We start from the raw sequence: 9,663 nt of genomic DNA on the forward strand, positions 1-9,663 counted from the left end.
GTTCCTCACAATCCCTTTTTGTTTTGACCACCCTAAATAATTTGGTATCATCTGCAAACTTGGCCACTTCACTGCTTGCTCCTAATTCCAGATAATTTATGAACAAGTTGAAAAGCATTGGTCCTAATACAGATCCCTGTGGGACCCCACTATTTATTTCCCTCCACTGGGAGAATTTACCATTTATTCCTACTCTCTGCTTTCTGTTCTTTAACCGGTTTCTGATCCATAAGAGGGCCTCTCCTCTTATTCCATGACTGCTACGTTTGCTCAGGAGTCTTTGGTGAGGGACTTTGTCAAAAGCCTTTTGGAAGTCCAAGTAAACAATGTCTACCGGATCACCCTGTCCACATGTTCATTGATGCCCTCAAAGAACTAAAAGTTTAGTGAGACAGGACTTATCTTTGCAGAAGCCATGCTGATTCTTTTTCAGCAGGGCTTGAACAGATGAACTTATTTTTTTAACGCAGAAGCTTTTTTGGATTGGAATCCACTTCATCAGAAGCACAAAGCATTGCCCTGTCCTGGCAGGGTGTTCAGTATAGAAGGGGCAAGGGAATGGAAGCAGTGGGGCCAAATGGCCCTAAAAAAAAAAAAAAAGCTTTCGGGGCTAATTCTGCCTTCCCTTCCAGATGTGTCGGGCTTCTAGGAATAATGGAAATTGTAGCCTAACACATCTGGAGCGTTCTTGTTCAGGGAATGCCGTGCTAGAGGATATTACCGTTTTGCACATTTTAAGACAGCCTGAGGGTCCTGAAGACAGATCCAGGAGTTTGGGCCTGGTGACCAATGACTTGGATTAAGTCCTGGTGGCCAGGGGGTCAAGCCCACTATGGGGTTGCAGAGCTTGGCTGTTAGTACAGAAAGAAAGAGAGGACATCATAAACAACACAAACAACCAAAGTGAAGCCAAAAGCAATAAGCTGTGTTGCATTCAGAGACAGAGAGCGAGCAAATACCGGAGCCGAGCCAATGAATCCCATCGGCCTGACCTACTCGGAAGCAGTGGCCAAGGGTGACAAATACGCATAAACTGTAAATGTGATGTTTAGGCAAACTAGGTAATTAGGGGGTTGCTAGATGAATTAGGGACCGTGCTGACTTAGTGGTTAAGACGCTGAACTGCAGACTAGAAGGTCGGCAGATCAGCAGTTCGAGACCCGAGTGCTGCATGACGGAGTGAGCTCCCGTCTTCAGTCCCAGCTTCTGCCAACCTAGCAGTTCGAAAGCAAGAAATTGCAAGTAGATAAATAGGTACCGCCTCGGCGGGAAAGGTAGCAGCGTTCCATGCACCTCGGTGTTCAGTCATGCTGGCCACATGACCATGGAAGTGTCTTCGGACAGCGCTGGCTCTTCGGCTTAGGAACGGGGATGAGCACCGCACCCTAGAGTCAGACATGACTGGTTGGGGACACCTTTACCTTTACACCTTTTAGATGAATTAGGTGTTTATTTACATAGTTTACCTGGCTGTGCCTTCTTGTCTCCAGTGGGCCACACCTGGGCACAGAAGCCACGGCTGTCCACGACCGGGCTCTTGGGCAGCTCCCATACATCTCTTTTGTGGTTTGCACAGGAGAACATCCCAGCAGAGCTGGGGCAGGGAACCTTCGGCCTGCAGGCCTAATCTGGCCCAGGGAGGTTCCCCATCTGGCCCACAATGGCTTGGGTGCAGGCTCCCTCCGCGGGCCTTGCCCACTCTGCTCCTCAAGTCCTGCCTGCAGGCCTGGAGGCTACCAGAGGCATGGGGAGGAGGCAGGGAGGGAGGGAAATCCCCTTGTTATCTCCTCTGTAATCAGAGATGAGGGGATTCCCAGGACAGCAGCATGAAGGGGAATTCCCTTGTTATCTCCGATCAGAGACCGAAGATAACAAGGAGATTCCCCTGGGGGAGCAGCAGCTGCCCACTCAGCTGATGTTTGCAGCAGCTCCTGCAAACACTGACTAAATGCATTTGCTCATCCTTCATCTTCCCTCGCAGAGGAGAGTGTACCCCACATTTTTGCATTGCTCCCCTCCCCCTGAAGAGCTCTGGTCCAGTGGTCAGTTGCCATAGAGCTGCAGAAGCGAGGGGGAGGATATTTGGGCCTCTCGCCAGCCAGAGGGCTGTGGGGCACCCCCGCCCTGCCAGGAAGAACACCAGCAAGAGGAAGTCCGGCCTGGCCTCAGCCACTGGCCAGAGAAGGAGAGAGGCTGCAGGAAGCTGCCTTCCTCTTCCCTCCCAGCGGCTGCTGGTTGTGAGTTGCCCTCTGACGGCCACTGAAAAGGGAAGGGTATGACTCTCCCCAGTGTAGGCTGGTGGCTCCCATGTTAGCAGGGCAGTGATTACAGGAGCTCTCCAGCACCGTGGAGAGGTCCTTTAGAGTTCTGACTGGTTCTGACTGAAACCCAGGGCGGATTCACTGCCTCGCTGACATCGGAGCCACCAGCCTCCCCTGGCTGTGCCTCACATCCCCGGATCGGGGACGTGCAGTTCCACCAACTCTAACAAAGGACACAGACACCTGACAACAACTCACTCCTTCCGTCTGGCACCATCGAATGCATCTCCTTCAGCTTGTCTCTTAATTTGTAACTAGGCCGAGGGAAGGGCCTGTGCCGTGTTTTCCTTTATGTGCAGTGCCTGCCACCAATGAGTGCTAAATTATCACACCAGTGAGCCTCTTTGGGAGATATATTTTTGTTTGCAGAAATACCCCCCCCCAAAAAAAAATAGAGAAAAAAAACCTAAGGGGGGAATCCCCCCCCCATAGCTCATTGAGAAACAGAGTATCTTAAAACAAGAATTTTGGACAGGCCTGCCCCATGCTTTTGTCGCGGCTGCCACTCGTGAGCCCCTCGAGGGGAAATTATATTTGCCCTCCTTGGTGCTTCCGTTTCCCAACATCCTGCCTCATCACCTTCCACCAACACCATCACTCCAGCCCAGCCATCTGCAACCTGGTGCCATGCTGTCTGGGTATGATGGAGCTAGTAGTCCAACACATCTGGGGGTACCAGGTTGGGGGAGGCAGCCACGGCCCCGTGGCTCTTGTTTCCTCTCAGCCGTTTCTCAGTTTCTGCCTTTGCAGCCTCTCGGGGATTCAAGCCCCTGACCCAGGAGACAATTTTCCTTCCTCCTGCTGAATCAGCCAGGCGCTCCTGCTCTTGCAGCGAGTTTCGTAATGACCTGACAGGTTGCAGTTCTCTTGCTGGGGAGACTCTGACCTTCAGAACTGGATTGCGAAATCACATCTGCGGCTTCAAAGTATTCCTTCCAGCTGGGGCTCGCAAATTGGAACAGTGGAGGGACGAAAAGGGTGGATGAGGCTTTTAACATTAGCTGTGGTTATTAAAGTTCTTATCTGGTCAAAGAAACCCTAGTTGATTAAGGGTACAATATTATGCATGTTTAGACAGAAAAAAAAAACCCATACAGTTCTGGGAGTTGTAGGACTTTTTTCCCCATCTAAACGTGCATAGGAGTGCACCTTAAATGTATGGGTTTGATGCAATGAATTGATGAAGTCTGCATAAATTTGCATGTGATTGAACAATAATTCTGAAGAGAAAAGCATTCTCTCTTTTCTTTTAGATGATGCATGTACATGTTGCAGCAGACACCATTTTAAGACACATTTCTAGAAGAGCAATAGCCTTCCTCAGGTGGCACCTGCATTTTTTGTAAGTATTTATATGAAATTATTCTTTAAAAAAAACTCTGCAATCTTATTAATCAGGGCACCCTTTTAATCTATCAAAAGACTTAGTAATTTAAGTGATCTACCAGACAATCCAGTTCTATCTTCTGCCCACCTTTGGTGTAGGAGACAAGAAGGGAGAGGCAAGAGGAAGAGTGCTATCCCCTTCTGGGGTTTTCCCTCTTCTTGTTTCAGAAACAAATATGGTGCTGCCAACCGTGTGTTTGCCTTATAATAGCCTCCTTCCGCTTGCTGTCCTGCATATTTATTATTTATTATCATCCCTATACAGCCTTATCTGCTAAAAAGCCATGAAGGCTGTGTGCAACCATTTAAAACAATCAAACCTTAAAAACAGGAGTGAGCAACCCATGGCCCGTGGGTGGCATGCACCCCTCCCCAGCCTGTTTTGTTCCCCCCACCCCCAAAGACACATTTCACCTTTAAAACAGAGCATGCAGTGAGCAAATGCCTTGTTTTGGTTGGAAAGTCTGGTGTGACTTAAAGCAGAGTTGCCTTATATAGGGAAAGCGTGGCAACTTCATGTAGTATTGGAGGCGATAAACAGGTTAGAGCCAGTTTAGAAGATGTGCAAATCAACTTACTTAATGAGTACTTCTATACACATTGTCAGAGAAGGCTATCTAACAGTGTTTAACCACAAGCACCCTCTAAAGCTGGGTGCGTGAGTGTAAGTAAAGCATGAGATATGGTTACTTGCTTCCTTCAGGAAAAAACACATGGTGCAGAGGAAGAAGGAAGGGGAAGGAGAGGGAGCAGGAAGAAGGAACTGATCAGACAACAAAAATATTTTCTATTGCCCCCTAGTGTCTGGAAGCATGCGGAGTTGTTCCTATTATCCCACAGTTTTAATGGCAAAGCACCCTCTTCCAGGTCTTCTGTGAGCGCAATTTGCCTTTAAAACAAGGTGTGTGCTCACCCCAGCCCTTGTTTTAAAGTGAAAATGCAGCCTTTTTGTCACTGCCAACATTTGGTGACATTTAGTTTCACGTCACTGGCAATTTTGGCAGCAGGGAGTGCGGCCCCTAATGGGGCCCAGGGAGCAAAAATTGGCTCCCAGACCCTCCGAATGCCCACCCCTGCCTTAAAACAATAAAAACAAAAACCGTAAAAACAGTACAAATATTACACATTAAAACTGCGTATTTTAAAAGGCTAAATTGAAAAGATGCACCTTTAACCCCTTTCTAAAGGCCAAGAGAGTTGGGGCCATTGTAGTTCATGAGGGAGTGCATTCACTAGTTTGGGGCCAACACAGGAGAAGGCCCTTTCATGAGTGTCCTCAAGAGGACCTCTCCTGCAGATCTTAATCATAGAATAGTAGAGTTGGAAGGGGCGTACAAGACCATCCAGTCCAACCCCCTTGCTCAGTGCAGGAATCCAAGTCAGAGCATCCCTGACAGGTGGCTGTCCAGCCTCGTCTTGAATGCCTCCAGTGTGGGAGAGCCCACTATCTCCCATAATACCTGAGCAGGCTCATAAAGAGACAGGTGGTTCCTTAGGTAGCCACGTAATAAGCCGTGTAGGGCTTTAAAGCTTAAAAACAATACCCTGAATTGTGCTATCAGCCATGCTGGCTGGGAATGCTGGGAGCTGCAGTCCAGCACATCTGGAGGGCACGAGGTTGGGGAAGGCAGCCTTATAACATGAATGGGATGTGTGTCATTTGCAGGAGAGACTCTGTGGGCAACAGACAAATGCTTAACTCTTCCTGCAGCCATCCATTCTTTCCCAGACTTCACTCCCCGACATTCCTCCACCCTTTGCCAGTGAGCTCCGGGACCAAAAATATGCCCATCTGGGAGGAAGGGGTTGCAGAGAAGAATCAGGTTAATTTGTTTATTTATTGATTTTATTTCTATACTGCCCAATAGCCGAAGGTCTCTGGGTGGTTCACAACAATCAAAACCACAAGGTATAGCATAAAACAATATAAAATATGAAAGCTTAAAACTATCATATAAAAATACAACCAGAAAAAACCCAGCAGCAATGCAGAGATTTCAAATCAGATTTAAAACAGCAGAGCTAAAGGACTAAAATGATAAAATGCTGGGAAAATAAAAAGCTCTTCATCTGGCGCCGAAAGGAGTACAACATAGGCACCAGGCAAACTTCTCTAGGGAGTTCATTCCACAGCTGGGTTGCCCCAGCAGAAAAGGCCCTCTTCCTGGTAGCCACCCACCTCACTTCCTTTGGCAGGGGCCACAGAGGAGGACCCCTGAGTATGATCTCAGGGTATTATTTATTTATTTATTCATTCATTCATTCATTCATTTCATTTCATTTCTATACCACCCAATAGCTGAAGTTCTCTGGGTGGTTCACAAAAATTAAAACCAAAAAGTACACAGTAAAACAATTCAAAAATATAAAAGCATTAAAACCACAATATAACAATACAACCAGAATAAAACCTAGCAGCAATGCAGCAATTTAAAATACAGATTTAAAACAGAAAAGCTAAAAGACTAGAAAGCTAAAATACTAAAATGCCTGGGGGAATAAAAAGGTCTTCACCTGGTGCCGGAAGGAATACAACGTAGGTGCCAGGCAAACCTCACTAGGAAGCTCATTCCACAGCTGGGGTACCACAGCAGAAAAGGCCCTCTTCCTAGTAGCCACCTGCCTCACATCCTTTGGCAGGGGTTTATGGAGCAGGGCCACTGAGGATGATCTTAAGGTCCAGGCAGGCACATATGGGAGGAGGCGATCCTTCAGATAACCTGGCCCCAAGCCATTTAGGGCTTTGAATGTTATTATACCAGCACTTTGAATCTGGTCCAGACATGGACTGGCAGCCAGTGCAGCTGGAAAAGTACAGGCGTAATGTGATCTCATTGGCCAGTTCCTGTTAACAGTCTCACTGCCCTGTTTTGGACCAGCTGACGTTTCCGGACCATTTTCAAAGGCAGCCCCAAAGGCAGGTTCAACACTCCCCTCCTACTTGTCAATGTCTTCCCCTCCACCTGCATTCTGGCAAAAATATTTGCAGGGTAACAGATAGTTCTAGTAAAAGGGCCCATCGGAGAGGAGGTAAGCCACTATGAACCCATCCTTGGTATGGCTGATTTCTCTTTCTTCCTCTCCAGTGCTCATTAGATCTTATTCGTGATCCTGGTTGCCAAGGGCTCCAGCTGCCCCAGGAGAAGGGCAAAATCCACCCCCACCCCCTGCAGTAAGCTCTTCAACAGGAAGAGTTTAATTAGGATGCTGCGCAGGGCCTCAGTTGCTGGCCTACGCTGTGCCAAGAGAACTGCTGCTCCAGATGAATGCCAGTCACGGGGACATCGCTGGGGAATCATGCCACACATTCGCCCAGAAAGAGAACTTGGAGCTAGAATGGGCCTATTCCAGACTGAGCCAACTGGCATCAAAGCCCCCTCATGCCAAACGGTTGACCCAGGTCAAGGGGTCACATTTCAGAGTGCAGTAGATGGCTCTTCTTAGCTTCTCCTCCGTTTCAACATTTTTCCCTGGAGGAATTAAATATGAGATTGGCATAAAACAGGGGTGCACAACGTCTGGCCCTGGGGCTGCATACGGCCCTTGGCCCATTGATGTACGGCCCCCAAAGCTGGCAGGGCCCCACTCTGAACAGCTGGGCTGGGGGGTGCTGCTCCCAGGCTTCCAAAATCCCTGTTTTCCTGCTGCTAGAAGCGACAGAGAAACAGCCATCTCAGTGGCCATCACTAGGGGGTGAGAGAGGCTTTTACCTCCATACCCATGCCCCAGTGAGCCCTAGATCACAAAGGGCAGGGAGGGGAGTTGGGGAGAGAGAGAGTGTGTTTGCGTGTGTGTGTGCGTGTGTGTGTGTGTATGCATGTGTGGCCCCCGGCCCCCCAGGGGAAGGTAGAGACAGCGATGTAGCAAGGACCCCCCGCCAAATGACCACCCAGAGAGTGGTGAGCAATTGCGGCAGTGGCAAACAGGCCCTGTGTCAGCACCTGGGCCAGCAGAGGCATTTTGAAAAAAAAGTTATCTGGCCAAGCATGTGTGTGGTTGTTGTTGTTGTTCAGTCGTTCAGTCGTGTCCGACTCTTTGTGACCCCATGGACCATAGCACGCCAGGCCTTCCTGTCCTGCACTCTCCCCCAGAGCGTGCTCAAGTCCATATTAATGGCATCAGTGATGCTAGACACTGAACTGCAGACTGGAAGGTTGGCAGGTCAGCAGTTCAAGACCCGAGTGCTGCGTGACGGAGTGAGCTCCCGTCTTCAGTCCCAGCTTCTGCCAACCTAGCAGTTCGAAAGCAAGAAATTGCAAGTAGATAAATAGGTACCGCCTCGGCGGGAAAGGTAACAGCGTTCCGTGCACCTCGGTGTTCAGTCATGCCGGCCACATGACCATGGAAGCGTCTTCGGACAGCGCTGGCTCGTCGGCTTAGAAACGGGGATGAGCACCGCACCCTAGAGTCGGACACGACTGGTTGGGGACACCTTTACCTTTACCTTTTATGCTATCTAGCCATCTCATCCTCTGCCGTCCCCGTCTCCTTTTGCCTTCAGTCTTTCCCAGCATCAGGGTCTTTTCCAGGGAGTTTTCTCTTCACATTAGGTGGCCAAAATATTTGAGCTTCGGCTTCAGTATCTGTCCTTCCAATGAGCAGTCAGGGTTGATTTCCTTTAGGATTGACTGATTGGACCTCCTTGCAGTCCAGGGGACTCGTAAGAGTCTTCTCCAGCACCACAGTTTGAAGGCATCGATTCTTCGGCGCTCAGCCTTCCTTATAGTCCAGCTCTCACAACCATACGTTACTACTGGGAAAACCATAGCTTTGAATAGACGGACCTTTGTCGGCAAGGTGATGTCTCTGCTTCTTACTATGCTGTCTAGGTTTGCCATAGCTTTCCTCCCAAGGAGCAAGCGTCTTTTAATTTCATGGCTACAGTCACCGTCTGCGGTGATCTTGGAGCCCAAGAAAATAAAATCTGTCACTGCTTCCATTTCTTCCCCTTCCATATGCCAGGAAGTGATGGGGCCAGATGCCATGATCTTCGTTTTTTTTAATGTTGAGTTTCAAACCAGCTTTTGCACTCTCCTCTTTCACCCTCAACAAGAGGCTCTTGAGATCCTCTTTGCTTTCTGCCATTAATGTGTGTGGTTACAGATGCTCATTTTATTATTTTTACTTTAAAATATACGTAGGACCATAGGAAGGTGCTGCCTTATACTGAGTTGGACCCTTGGTCCGCTTAGTCCAGTATTGTTGACACTGACCGGCAGCAGCAGCTCTCCAGGGTTTCAGGCAAGCATTTTTACAGCCCTGCTTGGAGATGCTGGGGATCGAACCTGGGACCTTCTGCATGCCAAGCAGGGGCTGTACCTCAGTGGTACAGCCCCTCCCTAAATAGTATCCTTTTCTGCAATAATGTGGTGCTTATTCCCAAGTAAATGTGTTTTGCATCAGCAGAAGCAGACCCCATTTTAGTCCTGTACTCGCAATGGTGCTTTGATTTAAGTATGTTTAAAATGTGCATATTAAATATTTTAATACTATTAAATGTGTTAACATTAAATATTTTAATATTAAATGTGAAAATATGTCTTTTTTATCAGTTTTAGCAAACAAGGTGCTGTTGTTTCTATTGTTACTTTACAAAAAAAATCAGGAGCGTAGAAGCAGCTGAGAAGCATGAAATGGTGGAGGAGAGCAACGTTAGTTGTGTGCCATGAAGTCCAGGGTCTAAAATGGCCCAGCTGGTGCATGACTGGGTGGATTGCTTTGGAGGTGGAGAGGACAGGATACTCACGCTGCAGCCAGCCGGGCAGGAAACTCAGTGGTGTGCTTGAGGAAAAGGCGGGTTGTGCTGGTGCTGAGATCACCTGCGGATCCTCGCCCTTCTGCAGCCTGATATCTGGAACAAAGCTCTTGGCAAAATGCATACTGTGCAGCGGGAGGGTGGAGCGGAGATGCCCCTTCCCAAGCAGCTGTCTCTGGAAACAGATGGTTTCCTCCCTTC

Source organism: Heloderma suspectum, chromosome 4 (genome assembly GCF_057233095.1).
Source record: "Heloderma suspectum isolate Gila_16-S chromosome 4, 16-S_ref, whole genome shotgun sequence".
Lineage (NCBI taxonomy): Eukaryota > Metazoa > Chordata > Lepidosauria > Squamata > Helodermatidae > Heloderma > Heloderma suspectum.